We start from the raw sequence: 18,122 nt of genomic DNA, 5'->3' as shown, positions 1-18,122 counted from the left end.
GGAGCTGGACTGGTGGCCTACTGGATATACAGCGTATACATCTCACTTTGTTCTGTTTCATGTGAGTATGTATTGCTGTGTTTTGTTGCCTGTTGTCTAGTCACTTATTTACTGTATTGTCCCTGTTTAACCTGTGCGTTTCCTTTGTACCTGGAAAGTTACACATCCCAACACTAGGTAGAACTGAGCGGACAAGCCACTGTATTTTTATGGAGTGTATAGTAGTTAGCTAAGTGGTTCTTGAGGCAGGCAAGTTCAGTTTAGGGGTTTCTTTAATTCCTTGGGTCCAGCTCAGCCCCTTTCCCCAAACCATTTACTATGTGTTTATAATAAACATTTTGTGTTTGACAGTAGCTCTGTTTGTATGTGTCTTTTGTTCTCGCTGTTCCTTTACACTATTACACTTTGGATGATATTCATGTTACGGGTCTCTTTACCATAGACTTCTAGAGCCACAGGGTTTGTAACGGTCCCTCTAAATTATATCAAGGATACAAAATCTCATCTGACCAAAGTATTATTTAAGATAATTTTATGTTGTATTTAGCTTTTACATTTTAGTTGAAAGGGGCCTCTTGGGAGCCGTGCCGGACTGGTGGCCCACTCGATAGGAGCTGGACTGGTGGCCCACTGGATAGGAGCTGGACTGGTGGCCCACTGGATAGGAGCTGGACTGGTGGCCCACCGGAAAGGAGCTGGACTGGAGGCCCACCGGAAAGGAGCTGGACTGGTGGCACGCTAGATAGGAGCGGGGACTGATGGCCCACTGGTTTGGAGCCGGACTGGTGGCGTACTAAATAGGAGATGGACTGGTGGTCCACTGGAAAGGAGCTGGACTGGTGGTCCACCGGATAGGAGCTGGACTGGTGGCCCACCGGATAGGAGCTGGACCAGTGGCCCACCGGAAAGGAGCTGGACTGGAGGCCCACCGGATAGGAGCTGGACTGGTGGCCGACTGGATAGGAGCTGGACTGGAGGCCCACCGGAAAGGAGCTGGACTGGTGGCACGCTAGATAGGAGCGGGGACTGATGGCCCACTGGATTGGAGCCGGACTGGTGGCGTACTAAATAGGAGATGGACTGGTGGTCCACTGGAAAGGAGCTGGACTGGTGGTCCACCGGATAGGAGCTGGACTGATGGCCCACCGGATAGGAGCTGGACCAGTGGCCCACTGGATAAGAGCTGGACTGGAGGCCCACCGGAAAGGAGCTGGACTGGAGGCCCACCGGAAAGGAGCTGGACTGGAGGCCCACCGGAAAGGAGCTGGACTGGAGGCCCACCGGAAAGGAGCTGGACTGGTGGCACGCTAGATAGGAGCGGGGACTGGTGGCCCACTGGATTGGAGCTGGACTGGTGGCGTACTAAATAGGAGATGGCCTGGTGGTCCACTGGAAAGGAGCTGGACTGGTGGTCCACCGGATAGGACCTGGACTGGTGGCCCACCGGATAGGAGCTGGACTGGTGGTCCACAGGAAAGGAGCTGGACTGGTGGCCCACCGGATAGGAGCTGGACTGGTGGCACGCTAGATAGGAGCTGGACTGGTGGCCCACTGGATAGGAGCTGGACTGGAGGCCCACCGGAAAGGAGCTGGACTGGAGGCCCACCGGAAAGGAGCTGGACTGGAGGCCCACCGGAAAGGAGCTGGACTGGAGGCCCACCGGAAAGGAGCTGGACTGGTGCCACGCTAGATAGGAGCGGGGACTGGTGGCCCACTGGATTGGAGCCGGACTGGTGGCGTACTAAATAGGAGATGGCCTGGTGGTCCACTGGAAAGGAGCTGGACTGGTGGTCCACCGGATAGGTGCTGGACTGGTGGCCCACCGGATAGGACCTGGACTGGTGGCCCACCGGATAGGACCTGGACTGGTGGCCCACCGGTTAGGAGCTGGACTGGTGGCCCACCGGATAGGAGCTGGACTGGTGGTCCACCGGAAAGGAGCAGGACTGGTGGCCCACCGGATAGGAGCTGGACTGGTGGCCCACCGGATAGGAGCTGGACTGGTGGCCCACCGGATAGGAGCTGGACTGGTGGCACGCTAGATAGGAGCTGGACTGGTGGCACGCTAGATAGGAGCTGGACTGGTGGCCCACTGGAAAGGAGCTGGACTGGTGGCCCACCGGAAAGGAGATGAACTGGAGGCCCACCGGAAAGGAGCTGGACTGGTTGCCCACTGGAAAGGAGCTGGACTGGTTGCCCACTGGAAAGGAGCTGGACTGGTGGCCTAATTGATAGGAGCTGGACTGGAGGCCCACCGGAAAGGAGCTGGACTGGTGGCCTACTGGATAGGAGCTGGACTGGTGGCACGCTAGATAGGAGCTGGACTGGTGATCTACTGGATAGGAGCCGGACTGGTGCCGTGCTAGATGGGAGCAGACTGGTGGCGTACTAGATAGGAGTGGACTGGTGGCGTAGTAGATAAGAGTGGACTGGTGGCCGACTGGGTAGGAGCGGACTTGTAGGTTACTGGATTTGAGCTGGACGGGTGGAGTACTAGATAAGAGCCGGACTGGTGTCCCACTGGAAAGGAGCTGGACTGGAGGCCCACCGGAAAGGAGCTGGACTGGTGGCCCACTGGATAGGAGCTGGACTGGTGGCCCACTGGAAAGGAGCTGGACTGGTGGCCCACCGGAAAGGAGATGAACTGGAGGCCCACCGGAAAGGAGCTGGACTGGTTGCCCACTGGAAAGGAGCTGGACTGGTTCCCCACTGGAAAGGAGCTGGACTGGTGGCCTAATTGATAGGAGCTGGACTGGAGGCCCACCGGAAAGGAGCTGGACTGGTGGCCTACTGGATAGGAGCTGGACTGGTGGCACGCTAGATAGGAGCTGGACTGGTGATCTACTGGATAGGAGCCGGACTGGTGCCGTGCTAGATAGGAGGAGACTGGTGGCGTACTAGATAGGAGCGGACTGGTGGCGTAGTAGATAAGAGTGGACTGGTGGCCGACTGGGTAGGAGCGGACTTGTAGGTTACTGGATTTGAGCTGGACGGGTGGAGTACTAGATAAGAGCCGGACTGGTGGCCCACTGGAAAGGAGCTGGACTGGTGGCTGACCGGAAAGGAGCTGGACTGGTGGCCCACCAGAAAGGAGCTGGACTGGAGGCCCACCGGAAAGGAGCTGGACTGGTGGCCCACTGGAAAGGACCTGGACTGGTGGCCCACTGGATTGGAGCCAGACTGGTGATCTACTGGATAGGAGCCGGACTGGTGCCGTGCTAGATAGGAGCAGACTGGTGGCGTACTAGATAGGAGCGGACTGGTGGCGTAGTTGATAAGAGTGGACTGGTGGCCGACTGGGTAGGAGCGGACTTGTAGATTACTGGATTTGAGCTGGACGGGTGGTGTACTAGATAAGAGCTGGACGGGTGGTGTACTAGATAAGAGCTGGACGGGTGGTGTACTAGATAAGAGCCGGACTGGTGGCCCACTGGAAAGGAGCTGGACTGGTGGCCCACCGGAAAGAAGCTGGACTGGTGGCCCACCGGAAAGGAGCTGGACTGGTGGCCTACTGGAAAGGAGCTGGACTGGTGGCCTACCAGAAAGGAGCTTGACTGGTGGCACGCTAAATAGGAGCAGGACTGATGGCCCACTGGATTGGAGCCAGACTGGTGATCTACTGGATAGGAGTCGGACTGGTGCCGTAATAGATAGGAGCAGACTGGTGGTGTACTACATATCAGCGGATTGGTGGTGTACTAGATAGGAGCAGACTGGGGGCGTGCTAGATAGGAGCGGACTGGTGGCGTACTAGATAGGAGCAGACTGGTGGCAAACTAGATAGGAGCCGGACTGGTGGCCCACAGGATAGGAGGCAGGTGGAGGCCAACTGGATAGGAGCAGACTGGTACTCCCTGGATAATAGTGGACTTGTAGGCTACTGGATTGGAGCGGACCTCTTGCAGCTGTACAGGACTGGTAACACCCACATTTTCTGTTGAGGCTGAAGTGGAGCTTGCAGAGGAGGTTGTAAGTGGAGACCGGAGTGGAGCTTATAGAGGAGGCCAGACTGGAGTTTGAAGAGCTGGATTGGAGTCGAGAATGGAATGGAGCTTGCAAGGGTTAGCTGGGAGTGGAGTCCGGAGAGGAGCATGTAGAGAAGGCTGAGCCCAGAGGCTGTAGTGGAACTTGCAGAGGATGCTGGTTTTGGAGAATGGTGGAGGCTGGAGTGGAGCCTAATGCGCATGCTGGGAGTGGAGATTTTAGTGAGACTTGCAGAGGAGGCTGAAGTATATGCTGGACTGGAGCTTGCATAAGAGGCTGGGAAAGGAGAATAGAGAGGAACTTGCAGAGCAGGAAGGAGTAGAGGCTGAAGTGGTGCTTGAAGAGGAGGTTAGGTATGGAGAATGGAGTGGAACTTGTAGAGGATCCTGAAGTTGTGGCTCGAGTGGAGTTTGCATAGGAGGCTGGGATTGGAAAATAGAGTGGAACTTGCAGAAGAGCGTAGGGGTGGTGTCTGGAGAGCAGCGTGGGCCTGCCCAACCCTTTTCCCAAAGAGTTGAAGTCTAGGTCCCCTCCAACCCTAATCAATCACCCCTGATTACAATAATAAGATGGATGAAAATCTAGCAGGTTAGTTATAACTGGGGTTGGACCAATAACCTAGATGATTGTAGCTCTTCAGGAACAGGGTTACGCAGGACTCCTTAGCTTCTCTACTCCTTTACTTAGCCTATTTGCCTCCACTTCATTCTCCAAACCCCATCTTCGTGATATCTATCCCTGAAGTGCATTAAAATATTTATAGTGGCCCTTTTTATTTATTTTTCTATTCCTTTTTATGTAATTTCTCTTATTTCTAAATGTTTCACTTTCCTCTTCTCTATCTCCCTTAACCTTCCTTTTTTCTCAGTTTCTCTTTTTATAATGCCTGCTTTTTCCGATTTTTCTCCTCGTTTTCTTTGCTTTTCTTCTCTTTCTCAACGATTTTCTTTCTCTTCTTCATTTGCCTCTTCTCCTCTTCTTCTCTTCCCTTTTGTTCTCTTTTGTTCTGTTCCATCTCTTGCTTTTCAGATGTTTTACATTCCTTCTCTAACATTTTTAGGGCATCACATTCAAAGTTTAGATTTTTTGCAATTTCCATTGAAATTCTGTTAGCTTCTTCAATTTTTGACTCAATTTCTGCAATTTTACTTCTAGTAGTCATTTTCTTCCTCCTCTCCTCTTCCTCTCTCTCCCTCCTCTTTGTTTCTCTCCTCAATGCCTCTGTCTCTCTCTTGCTCAATTTCTCTATTCTGCCCTGACTTTTCTCAATTTCAGCTGGGTCAGTTCCAACAGTAGGCAAACAAGTCTATGTGAAACAGGGAGAATAAATGGTTAATACTGTTGTGCTCAAAAGTTTGCATACCCTTGGAGAATTGATAATATATGTACCATTTTTTAAAGAAAACATGAGTGAGCAGGCAGAACACGTCTTTTATTTCTTATGGGATTCACATCAAACAATAGAACAGAATGTCACAATCATAAAACAAAACATGGCAACAAAGAAAGAAATGAACTGACCCCTGCTCAAAAGTTTGCATACCCTTAGTTCTTCATACTATGTATTGCCTCCTTTAGCATCAATGACAGAGCGCAGACTTTTGTAATAGTTGTCTATGAGGCCCCGAATTCTTGCAGGTGGTATAGCTGCACATTTGTCCTGGCAAAATGCCTCTAGGTCATGTGAAGTCTTTGGTACTCTTGCATGAACCGCACGTTTGAGATCTCCCCAGAGTGGCTCAATGATATTTAGGTCAGGAGACTGTGATGGCCTCTCCAGAACCTTCACCATTTTCTGCTGTAACTACTGGAGGGACAACTTGACCTTGTGCTTATGGTCATTGTCATGCTGGAAAGTCCAAGAGTCTTTCGTGCAGAAGAATGCAAATTGTCTGCCAGTATTTTCTGATAACATGATCCATTTATCTTGCCATCAATTATCGTCGTACTGTGCTTTTTGAAACAACCACACAGGCAAAGCAGCCTGTATTTCTATTTAGGTTACCTGTGGGGTTTTTTTGTATCCCGAACAATTCTTCTGGTAGTTTTGGCTGAAATCTTTCTTGGTCTACCTGACCTTGGCTTGGTGTCAATAGATCCTAGAATTTTCCACTTCTTAATATGTGATTGAACAGTACTGACAGGCATTTGCAATGCTTTGGATATCTTTTTATATCCTTTTCCACCATTACCTTGTTTTGCAGGTCTTTTGACAGTTCTTTTCTGCTCCCCATGGCTCGGTTTCTAGCCTGCTTAGTGCATCCACGTGAGAGCTAACAAACTCATTGCCAATTCATACACAGACACTAAATGCAATTTAAAAAGCCACAGGTATAGGAAATTCACCTTTAATTGCCATTTTCACCTGTGTGTCACCTTGTGTGTCTGTAACAAGGCCAAGGGAATGAAAGCCTTTGATCAGGGCCATTGGGGTGATTTCTGTTATTTTAAAAGGAGCCAAACAACTGTGATAATAAATGGCTTCACATAATCACTACCCTTAAATAAAAGACAATTTTTTTGCATGACCAGTAATATTTTCAACATCAATGCCAACATTTTACAATTTCTGCCAGGGTATGCAAACTTATGAGCACAAATGTACTATTGCTACTGACATACATCAGTGAATGATACATTCCCAAGCTTTCTATGAGGAAAAAAAACAATTGTACTTAAAAATAACATCTGTGAGATGTCCATTTTAATCTGTTTAGGATACTTACCTTGTGTGGGTAAATGTCTGGAAACTTTGTGGTGGTCTTAACTAGAGTGGTGGCTGACTGTTCCCTCTTGGCATTCCTAGAAACCTGTTTCTCTTTGATTCTGACAACGTCTTCTCCGAGACCAATCGCATTGAGCCCCTTGATCGGTGGCTCTCTCACACCTGTATCCCTGGAAGAGCCTCTGATAGTCAGTGGAGGCAGAACAGAGCCTGGAAAGGAGTTCTGGGGTTGGGAGGTAGAGGAGGACTTTGGCCTGTTCAGCTGCACTCCACTCTGATTCTGTGAAGGTAAAAGCATAATGGTTTAAAACATGCCTGTTGCAGTTTACTGTGGTACAGATTAATTTAAACTGTGTTTATATCAGTTACACTCTGTTTATCGTCGTTTATCGCAAGAATATTGTATAGCACGGTCCCTTGCAATTCCAAGCCCTAATTCAGACCACTTTAATTTCTCCATATTTTGTTGTTTTATAGACTAAATTCATAATTAAGTAAAAGAAAAGGTGTCATCAAACAACAAACTATGCACCATAATGACAAAGCATTAAAAATTTGTGTGAAATTATTGAAAATAAAAAGTCTACACTACTGAATGATATATTCCTAAGCTTTCTGTGATAAAAACAATGGTACTTATAATGACATTTGTGAGATGTCCATTTAACTGTGTTTGGGATGCTTACCTTGTGTGGGTAAATGTCTGGAAACTTTGTGGTGGTCTTAACTAGAGTGGTGGCTGACTGTTCCCTCTTGGCATTCCTAGAAACCTGTTTCTCTTTGATTCTGATAACGTCTTCTCCGAGACCAATCGCATTGAGCCCCTTGATCGGTGGCTCTCTCACACCTGTATCCCTGGAAGAGCCTCCGATAGTCAGTGGAGGCAGAACAGAGCCTGGAAAGGAGTTCTGGGGTTGGGAGGTAGAGGAGGACTTTGTCCTGTTCAGCTGCACTCCACTCTGATTCTGTGAAGGTAAAAGCACAATGGTTTAAAACATGCCTGTTGCAGTTTACACTGTTACGGATTAATAAACAGTGTTTATATCAGTTACACTCTGTTTATCGTCGTTTATCGCGAGAATATTGTATAGCACGGTCCCTTGCAATTCCAAGCCCTAATTCAGACCCCTTTAATTTCTCCATATTTTGTTGTTTTATAGACTAAATTCATAATTAAGTAAAAGAAAAGGTGTCATCAATCTACAAACTATACACCATAATGACAAAGCATTACAAATTTGTGTGAAATTATTGAAAATAAAAAGTCTACACTACTGAATGATATATTCCTAAGCTTTCTGCGATAAAAATAATTGTACTTATAATGACATTTGTGAAATGCCCTTTTACATGTGTTTGGGATGCTTACCTTGTGTGGGTAAATGTCTGGAAACTTTGTGGTGGTCTTGAGTAGAGTGGTGGCTGACTGATCCCTCTTGGCATCCCTAGAAACCTGTTTCTCTTTGATTCTGATAACGTCTTCTCCGAGACCAATCGCATTGAGCCCCTTGATCGGTGGCTCTCTCACACCTGTATCCCTGGAAGAGCCTCTGATAGTCAGTGGAGGCAGAACAGAGCCTGGAAAGGAGTTCTGGGGTTGGGAGGTAGAGGAGGACTTTGGCCTGTTCAGCTGCACTCCACTCTGATTCTGTGAAGGTAAAAGTATAATGGTTTAAAACATGCCTGTTGCAGTTTACTGTGGTACGGATTATGGATTATTTAACAGTGTTTATATCAGTTACAGTGCCATGGAAAGTATTCAGTCCCTTTTTCTCCAACTTATTTGGTGTTATAAACTCAATTGATAACTGAGTGAAAGAAATTTGCCATCAATCTGCATACAGTACCTCATAATGACAACGCTTTTAGAAATGTGTGCCAAATCCTTGAATATAAAAAATAATCAAAAGTATTCAGACCCTTTACCGTACACTCCAAATTGAGCTCAGATACAACCTGTGTCCTTAGATCATCCTTCAGATGTCTCTATAATTTTATTATAGGCCGCCAGTTGCGATTTCAGTTCACTGGACATAATAGAAAGGCTCACAAGTGGGTATATAAGGTCCCACACAGTGCATGTCAGAGAACAAAACATGCAATTACGTCCAAGGAACTCTCTGTAGATATCAGCAGCAGAACTCTCTCTGTTTTACAGACTCTGGACACAGCCCACATGCATTCATTATTTATTAGAATATGTACACTTAAAATGTTCCCCCGGCACAGCCAGAAAAGAACTGGCCACCCCTGAGAGCCTGGTTATTCTCTAGGTTTCTTCCGAAGTTTTGCCCCTTTTAGGGAGTTTTTCCAAGCCACTGTGCATCAACCCTGTTGTTACTTGCTCTTTGGGGTTTCAGGCTGGGTGTTTTGTAAAAACAGTTTGTGACAACTGCTGACAGAAACAGGGCATTATAAAATAAAAGTGATCAATTTATTGATCAGAGATGATGGCATGGATCTGGGAAAGGTTATTAAAAAATATTTTTTGGCGGGGGAGAGGTGTGTAGATCAGCCATGAGTAAGCAGGCATTATCTATCTGTAAACTATCTATATTAGCATAATATAACTATCAACTATTTCAACTTTCTTTATACCTGGCACACTTACTCCCCCACACACACTCACCTCACACAGACACACACCCGCAGACAAACCAAAAACTATCATGGACAGCCCCAACCACAGCAACATATTTGGCTGTGAATCGGTGGTATGCCGAAAACAAGGTAACACTGATCACCTGGCTAATACCATCACTATGAGGAGAAATGGTGGTGGGAGCTTCAGGCTATTGGGTTGCTTCTCAATGGCAGGGACTGGGAGACTGGACAGGATTTAGGGAAGGATGAATGGAGCAAAATACAGGGAGGTCCTAATCCAGAGTGCATCAGAACTAAAACTGGGGCATTGCACACAGCCAAGACAATGCTGAATTGGCTTCAAGACAAGTCTGAGAATGTCCTTAAGAGGCCCAACCAAAGCCCAAACTAGAACTTAATTGAATATCTGTGGGAAGCCATGAAGATCGCAGTTCAAAGATGATCCAATCTGACACAGCTTGAGAGGATCTACAAACAGGAGTGGGAAAAACAGCCCAAAACCATGTGTAAAGCTGGTACCCAAGACGACTCAAAGCTTTGATTTCTGCCAAACTTCTGCAAAGTCCTGAATAGTCTCAATACTTATCTACATGAGGTAACTTAGTTTTCTCAAAACATTGGTGCAAATAAACAAAAGGTAAAAAACATTTCTCTCATTCAAAATTTGACATGTTGGCTTTGTACTATTTTTGGGATTAAATGATGGCAAATGCTATTTGTACCCAGGTGTCCATAGCTAACAATGCCATTTGCACCCATGTGTCCGTAGCCAACAATGATATTTGCACCCGGGGAGGAAATAGCCCATGTATCTATTTACCATAGGCCTCTTGGCCAGTCAGTAAGAGACATAAGCCGTTTATCATTCCACGTTTTTGTCCTTACTTATGTTCTTATGAACTCGTTTGACGTCATCTTTCGTGGCCCAAGTACAGTTCCAATCCAAAGAAAGCAAGTTACCAAGAACGATGTCAGGAGAGCGGGAAAAGCATACGGTATTGCGCAATAGCTAAGTACACTATATTCACACGGCTTGCACAAAACATGCATATCTGTGCTGAGCCTTGGAATTATTAATCATATGTCACAAGAACCAATGTATAATTATAAAGTCAAATTCAGGTAATCCATTTCACCTTTTAAACTTTGATAATATGTATGTAAATTACCCCATTCCCCAATGTCCCCATCTAACATTAGCTAGCTAACATCTTGACCTTAGACAAATATGTTACTAGTCTAAAATCGAGCCATTAGCCATATTTTTGGTGGTTAAAAACGTAATATAGCTACATGGCAACAAAGCAGAGTATTTTGATTAACTGCAGGAAACATTTTGCCCAAGGATGTTCAGCTTTAGCCAGTTAGAGCTAGCTAGCTAGTACTAGTTAGCAAAATTACTGTATGCCTTCATCATTGCTGGCTAACGTTTGCTAAATTACTTGGCTAACGTTGAACATTTGCTAAATTGGGCTGGGCATAGCTAACCATAGCATCATCAGTAGTTATTGTCACCTATAAATAGGTGACAGTATATTGATAGATACTGTATCTATGTAATTCACAAGTACAAGCACAGAACAACGTAATGTGAATAAGCCACGCGCCCTGCGAGGCTCTAACTCACGATCTAGAAATTAGATAACTGACACCCTACCTACTGCGCTAAAAGTCAGCCGCCATGCCCCCATGACCAGTATCCTTTGCGTCTGCTGCCGTTGATGTACGTAGCTATCTGTCATTTATTTGGGTGAGTGTAAATAGCCGATTTGCTACCATGTGGCTATTCTCACCCGGGTGCCAATAGACACACCGTTAAAGGATTTGCACATCATTGCATACTGTTTTTATTTGCCTTTTACGGAGCGTCCCAACTTGGAAACGGGGTTGTAGATTGATAGCAAAACATTTTTGTAATCAATTATAAATTGTGCCAATAACACAATCAAATGTGGAGAAAGTGAAGTGTTCTGAATATTTCCTGAAGGCCCTTAATGATTCAACAGTCGTCTCACCGGTGCCGTAATGTCTTTCAGACTTCTGTGCTCTGAAAACGTTTGTTTGTTGGTCTTCTCAGTCTGAGTTTCCTTTACCAACTTTTTCCTCTGGATCTTTCTGGGCTCCCCCCACAGAGCATCGTTGTCTTGCTTCTTCATGCTAAAAGCCTTGTCCACTTTGCAGGTGAAAAGTTTACCATTACACATCAACGTCATTAGGTTGTTGTATAAATGTACCTAGTGTGCTCTTTAAGCATCTATGTCATTTAGCAGAGTCTATCATTACCATTTTACTCTTAAAGGTCACATGTTTACTTAAAATAAAGGACAGCTGTATTAATCTCTTATAACATTCAATAAATAACAATTTACTGAAAAGCTTTTCAGAAACATACTTTATCATAGGAGAAATCTAATTCCTCATTGTAAAACCATGGCTTGAAAAACTGCCAAATACATCCTATTAGTGTCATGATTATTGTCCATTTACAGGTATTAAAAGTATTACTCACCTGTAATTTGTCATTACTCAAAATTTCTAAAATTCAAAGATTAGATTAAAACAGGCTATACTTGTCTTCACACTCACACAGCAGGGTATACAACTCTGCCCACTTCGAGCACAACAAAATGTTTAAATTGCAATAATAACCTATAACATGTAAAAATATCCACTTATACTTTCACAAAGTCTAACATTCTAAACAAATGTATGTTGCTTTTCATGTTGTCAGCATATCACTCAATATGACATCATAAACGTGCCACTCCAATCCATCACAAACAAGCTAGTAAGAACATAGATAATAGCACAGTTGATAGGCTGATGTCACAGAACCCCTATAAATCAGAATGGAGCAATCTAAGTAAGACAACCATGGTGTTTTAACATTAAGTTGCAAGTAAAATACAAATATTCACAAACACATCCATGCTTTATATACATTGTTTGTTACTTTTAGAATATCACTAAATTAATTTAACGTTAGTTTGAAAATGCTACAGTGATTTCACTGCCTAAAATTACTTCCCTCCTATTTTTATGTTGAGTTCACAGTACTTACAGAAAGTAATTCCTTGGCCTAACTAAAACCAACTGTCAGAAGTGGGATTCGAACCCACGCCTCCAGGGGAGACTGCGACCTGAACGCAGCGCCTTAGACCGCTCGGCCATCCTGACTTACATTCAAGTGTTGTTATTCTAGTGAAAGTTTTATCAAAGTATTATTCACTGTCCATTGATATTGCTAATTGCACCAAATTGTCAATTGAGTTTACATGATACTAAAACATGGAAGACGCGCGAGATATCAACTAATGACCTAGCTGTATAACGCCGTTGAATAATGCATAATTCCAAGTTAACGTTGGCTCAAACTTGTTTAACGCGCTCTCAAATTTGTTTTTTATTATTAATCATACCAAAATGAACTGACAATATGGGAAATAAAAAAATAGAAATATGTAATACATAGCACAAGGGTGTTGAAATTCGAAGTGGTCCAGTCACACAAATGTCCTCCCCAGCAAATATACTATAATAGTCCAAAACATCATAACGCAGGCACACATCTTGAGAATGTGAGTATGCAGACGCACATCTGTATGATGATCCAAACCATCATAACATCTAACTTGCGCTGGTTCAGGGGCATATCATGTAGGATAGTTCTTATATATCAAATCAAATTTAGTATTTGAATTTTTTTTCAATAAAAAATGTCATTAAAAACATTCGATAAAAAACCGCTATCCCACCACCACTGTCAAGTTCTAAAAAAAACATAGACTATTGGATTTTCAAAATATGATTAATTTGAAAATGGCCTGTCTGATATACAAGGTCCTTCACTCCCTCGCTCCGCCACCTCTGAAGGACTTTATTAAATCCAAAGAAAATTCTTTGAGGATCACGCGAGCCTCTACCAGAGGAGACTTGATAATACCTCACAGGTGTACCACCTTCAGTCAGACGGTCCTGTCTGTCCGGGGTGGGAACCTGTGGAATAGTCTTCCTCTAACACTAAGAGAATGTACTACATATAGCTCGTTTAAAGTCCAGTTGAAGAAATGGCTATGGGCAAATCAAAGTTGCACACATTAGTATGTATGTTTTATCCTTTTTTAAATTGTTTTACTTTGTAATGTGTATATGGATTAGTGTTTGTGAAGTTGAATGTAGTCTCGTGTGAATATTGTATATTGGATTTAGCTAATTTATGACCTGACTGTAGATGTACATTTTATTTTGCAATGTTTTTGTGAGCTGTGTGATCTTAGCCCGTGGGACTATGGATGGAAATTAGCCCTTGGCTATAATCCGGCATGTTTACATGCATGTACTCCATGTCTTGTTCATTAACATGCACTGTCCCAATCAAATAAAACTAAGAAAAAACAATAATTATTCTAAATGTTCAAATTATTTTCCTCAGCCATGCAGGAACTTAAATAACAAAGTAATCATAAATAAAATAATCACAGAGTTTATCATTTCTAGCTAAAGACAATTTTGTCTTGAGTAAGGAATCTTACTAAAATGCCTGAAGTGTCTATTTTTATAAAACAGGTGACATTAGGTCTAATAATGAAGAACATAGATCAGTTTTGCTGACTGAAAGAAGTGCTTGAATGAAAAAAAAATAAGACATGTACATTAAAACACTCCTTTTAACAATGTCCCATCTTTCTAACAGTATCTTTCCCCTTTTCTTCCACTTCTCTACCAATTCACCTCACTACGCACAATTCACCACACTCACATGTTCACTGGGGGAAATAGGCTTTTGCTTGTCTTGCCAGTAATTTGAACCTTGGCTAGATGTGAGTCAGTGCCATTTTTGAGCACATACAGTGGGGAGAACAAGTATTTGATACACTGCCTATTTTGCAGGTTTTCCTACTTACAAAGCATGTAGAGGTCTGTAATTCTTATCATAGGTACACTTCAACTGTGAGAGACGGAATCAAAAACAAATATCCAGAAAGTCACATTGTATGATTTTTATATAATTAATTTGCATTTTATCGTTAATTCTAGAACTTTATTTAGTTTTAATTATGTTCATAGTGGAAAATGCACACTCACTCATATGTATGTGAAGACAAACATGGTCAAGGTGTGTAGTGCTGCTTTGGTTAGACCTGGGAAAACAGTCTCAGACACAGTCTGTAGCCAGAAAATGGCAGTGTCAGTTACTCCAAAATGCTTTCTTAGTGCAACATTTGCTTCCAGATCAATCAGTTTCATCGAGAGAGATCCAGCATGTGCCCACTTGAAGCTCTGTGTCCGCTCTGAAAATCCCATGACACATTTGATGAGGAATGGATTCTGAATAAGTACAAGGGGTTGCTGTCCAAGGCTGAAGCTGTCAAAGCATTTCCGAAAGCTTCCAATCAGCTTATCTATGAAGATAACATAAGGAGAAAGATCTCTCTCATGTTATTTGGTGTGTACAGCCTCCTTGAAGATATTTCTTGAACACTTCTAGTTTCCTCTAGGAGAGAACAGCTGTTTTCAAATCACATGCAGAATTGTTCTATACCTATAGCTTTAAAGTGAGTTCATTAAGATGGATGTGATGTCTACCAGTAAAGAAGCAATATCCATTTCACTCTCATAAAAAATATGTTGCCTTCTCACACTTGAGTAGTGCTAAGAAAGCCTTTATTTCATTTTGAATGCGCTATAAGCACTCAAATATCCTGACTTTCCTCAGCCATCTTGTGTTGTTATGAAAGTCATTTTTATTTGTGTTACAGGTCCCAGGCATGTGACCATGTAGGCAGATTATACGACCTGTAAAAACAGGATAAACAATAAGTAAGGGCAATTGTTTAGGATTTATTTAATCATAAATCCTAAACTGACACTTACAAACACAATCTCACTATCTGCTGTACAAATACATATTCTGGCTGTAGAATGTGAACACATTTGTAGTCAAGCATACAAATAAAAATGCACTTAGGAAATTAATGTCCCAATAAAGATACCTCAATAATCCTACAGACACAGGTCAACATTCCCTATTCATACATTAACTTTAGCTTATATGCTACAAATATCTGGAGGCCTTACTGTACATTAACTGACTGCAATTAAACTGTATTTACTTTACAGCTTTAAATAAAATAAAAATGTAATCATCCTGAATTAATAAACTTTAATATTAATACAAACATTCTCAAAACATGTAATTATGTGTATTCATTCTTAAGTCTATTTACAGTAGTAAACTAATCATGTTAAGCTACATCCTCACAGTCATTTCTGAGCAAAATATTAATGTAATATACAACTGACATGCACCCTTGAATTTGATATTTTTACATTAGCAAAGCTATAGCTTTTCTGTTAGCATGACCAGGCTAGGACACCCAAACTCAATAAAAGGTATACTGTATAATTTGTAATTCAATGCCTGCCATAAGATCATTGTCATCAACTAAATGTTATATAACTATTGAATGTTCAGAAATAGTGTTTGACACTTCACAAACATGTAAAGACAGGATAAATAATAAAATAGGACTATTGTAGCTGGTTTGTAGAAAAGCTTCTCCATAACATTGGAAAAGATCGATTAGTCCTCAAACACAGTGGGCCATTGCTTGTTAGTTCCCCCTAGCGGTTATGTGAGGTATGAGCTGTTCCCAATGACATCCCATGCAGTTTCACACTTAGAAAAATACAGAATACAGCTAAATCAGATGAGCTACAGCCTTAGAAATCACAGTGCGTATACAGAATAACTTGTCAAAATGCTGAATTCTGGCACTTTAGGTAACTGTCACCGTCTGTTTCTATTTTTACATACATTATACTAAGGGCAGGCAATCCCCTCAACGTAGAGAAAGGTTTTCATCCATCTATGCAATTTATTCAAAGTAGCTTTTGAAGTTTCCTGAAATGTATGTTATGTACTGGGAAAACATGGTCATTTTGGAATAAATGGCAATGTTGGGGATGTAGTTTCTCCTTGTAGTCTATGTTAAGGAGCACCTAATATAACGTAATTTTAAATACATGTCTATGGGAGTTCCCACAGTATGTTAAAACAATTCCTAACATTAACATTAATTTAAAAGCACCAATCAGGGTTAGGATGTAGGAATAGTACCAATGCATTGAATATTCCCCCATGCACAGTAAAGCATTACTTAGAAATGGACAGAATAAACCACAACTGTGAATCTGTCTAGAACATCGGAGTATCCAGGCAAGAAGGGAACAAGTCCATCAAGAGGCCTATGGCAACTCCAAAGGAGTTACAGTCTTCCATGGCTGAGATGGGATACACTGTGCATACTGCAACAATAATAAAAGTGACCTTTGTGGGAGAGTGTTGAAAAGAAAGCCATTGTTGAAGAAAGTTCCTAGATTTACACTGCAATTGTTTGAGGCAGGCGACTAGGATCTGTCTGAATTATATACTTCTGGCTCCCTCTGATGTCTCTGGTATCCTGTTGAACCTTAGGATGACCTGTGCCCTTGGATCACGTCACAGGATGACCTGACCCGATGACACTTAGCTGTCCCTGTCATAAGTCCACTTGGTTGTTTTGCAGATATACAGCTCTAGAAAAAAAGGTCTTAAATCAGCATCTCTAGATGTATGGCAGCCATTCCATTCCAGTGTCTGTTAAATTCCAACACAGGCACAGCGCATTTTACTTAATGAGGTACTGATTACGTGATTACCTGAACCAAATCTAATTTAACAAGGAAAGGTATAAAAACCACTGCTGTGGTCATCACTATCCTCTTGCAATAGATCCAGCTGGATGACAAAAACAGTGCAAGTAGTACCTCAAAGGTAATTTGAATAATAAAATGACTATTTAGCATAACAAAAGAGTTGAAAAGAAAAGCTGTGAGTGAGGAAAAGAAGGGTTCAATTCTGGCTTTACTGGCAGAGGGATACAGTGAGCATCAGGTTGCTTCCATCCTGAACATTTGAAAGACAGCAGTTCATAAGAACAAGGTCAAGCAACAGACATTGGGGACAACAAATCTACAGACTGGCAGAAGTCAAAAATGACTGTCAACTGACCGAGATGACCATCAACTCATTTGAATGTTACTCATAGGATGACATCAAGTGACCTACAAAAAGAATGGCAAACAGCAGCTGGGGTGAAGTGCATGGCGAAGACAGTTCAAAACAGGCTAGAGGCAAAGCTGAAGTCGTGCAAAGCTAAAAAAAAGCCCTTCATCAATGAGAAGCAAAGAAGAGCCAGGCTGAAGTTTGCAAAAGACCATAAGGATTGGACCGTAGAGGAATGGAGTAAGGTCATCTTTTCTGAAAAGATACATTTTGAGCTTTGCCCAACACCTGGTCATCTAATGGTTAGACAGAGACCTGGAGAGGCCTACAAGCCACAGTGTCTCCCACCCACTGTGACATTTGGTGGAGGATTGGTGATGATCTGGGGATGCTTCAGCAAGGCTGAAATCAGGCAAATTTGTCTTTGTGAAGGACGCATTAATCAAATCAAGTACAAGGATATCCCGGAGGAACACTTGTTTGCTTCTGCTCTGACAATGTTCCCCAACTCTGAAAATAGTTTTTTCCATGCTCCATGCCACACAGCCAAGTCAATCAAGGTCTGGATGGTGGACCACCACATCATGACCCTGTCATGGCCGGCCCAATCTCCAGATCTGAACCCCATTGAAAACCTCTGGAATTTGATCAAGAGGAAGGTGGATGGTCACAAGACATCAAACAAAGCTGAGCTACTTGAATTTTTGTGCCAGGAGTGGCATAAAGTCAGAAATGTGACACCCTAGTAGAGAGCATGCCAAG

At 43.0% G+C, this 18,122-nt stretch overlaps 1 non-coding gene across 1 annotated transcript; it reads right to left on the bottom strand.

Annotated features, from left to right (window-relative positions):
• Positions 1-12,407: 12,407 nt before the first annotated feature.
• On the bottom strand, positions 12,408-12,490 carry trnal-cag. Its single transcript has one exon. It is a non-coding gene; the product is annotated as a tRNA-Leu (tRNA).
• Between the last annotated feature and the right edge of the window lie 5,632 nt (positions 12,491-18,122).

The sequence above is a fragment of the Esox lucius genome, chromosome 19 (genome assembly GCF_011004845.1).
Source record: "Esox lucius isolate fEsoLuc1 chromosome 19, fEsoLuc1.pri, whole genome shotgun sequence".
In the NCBI taxonomy this organism is placed as follows: Eukaryota; Metazoa; Chordata; class Actinopteri; order Esociformes; family Esocidae; genus Esox; species Esox lucius.
This window is presented reverse-complemented; position numbering and strand designations above follow the sequence as displayed.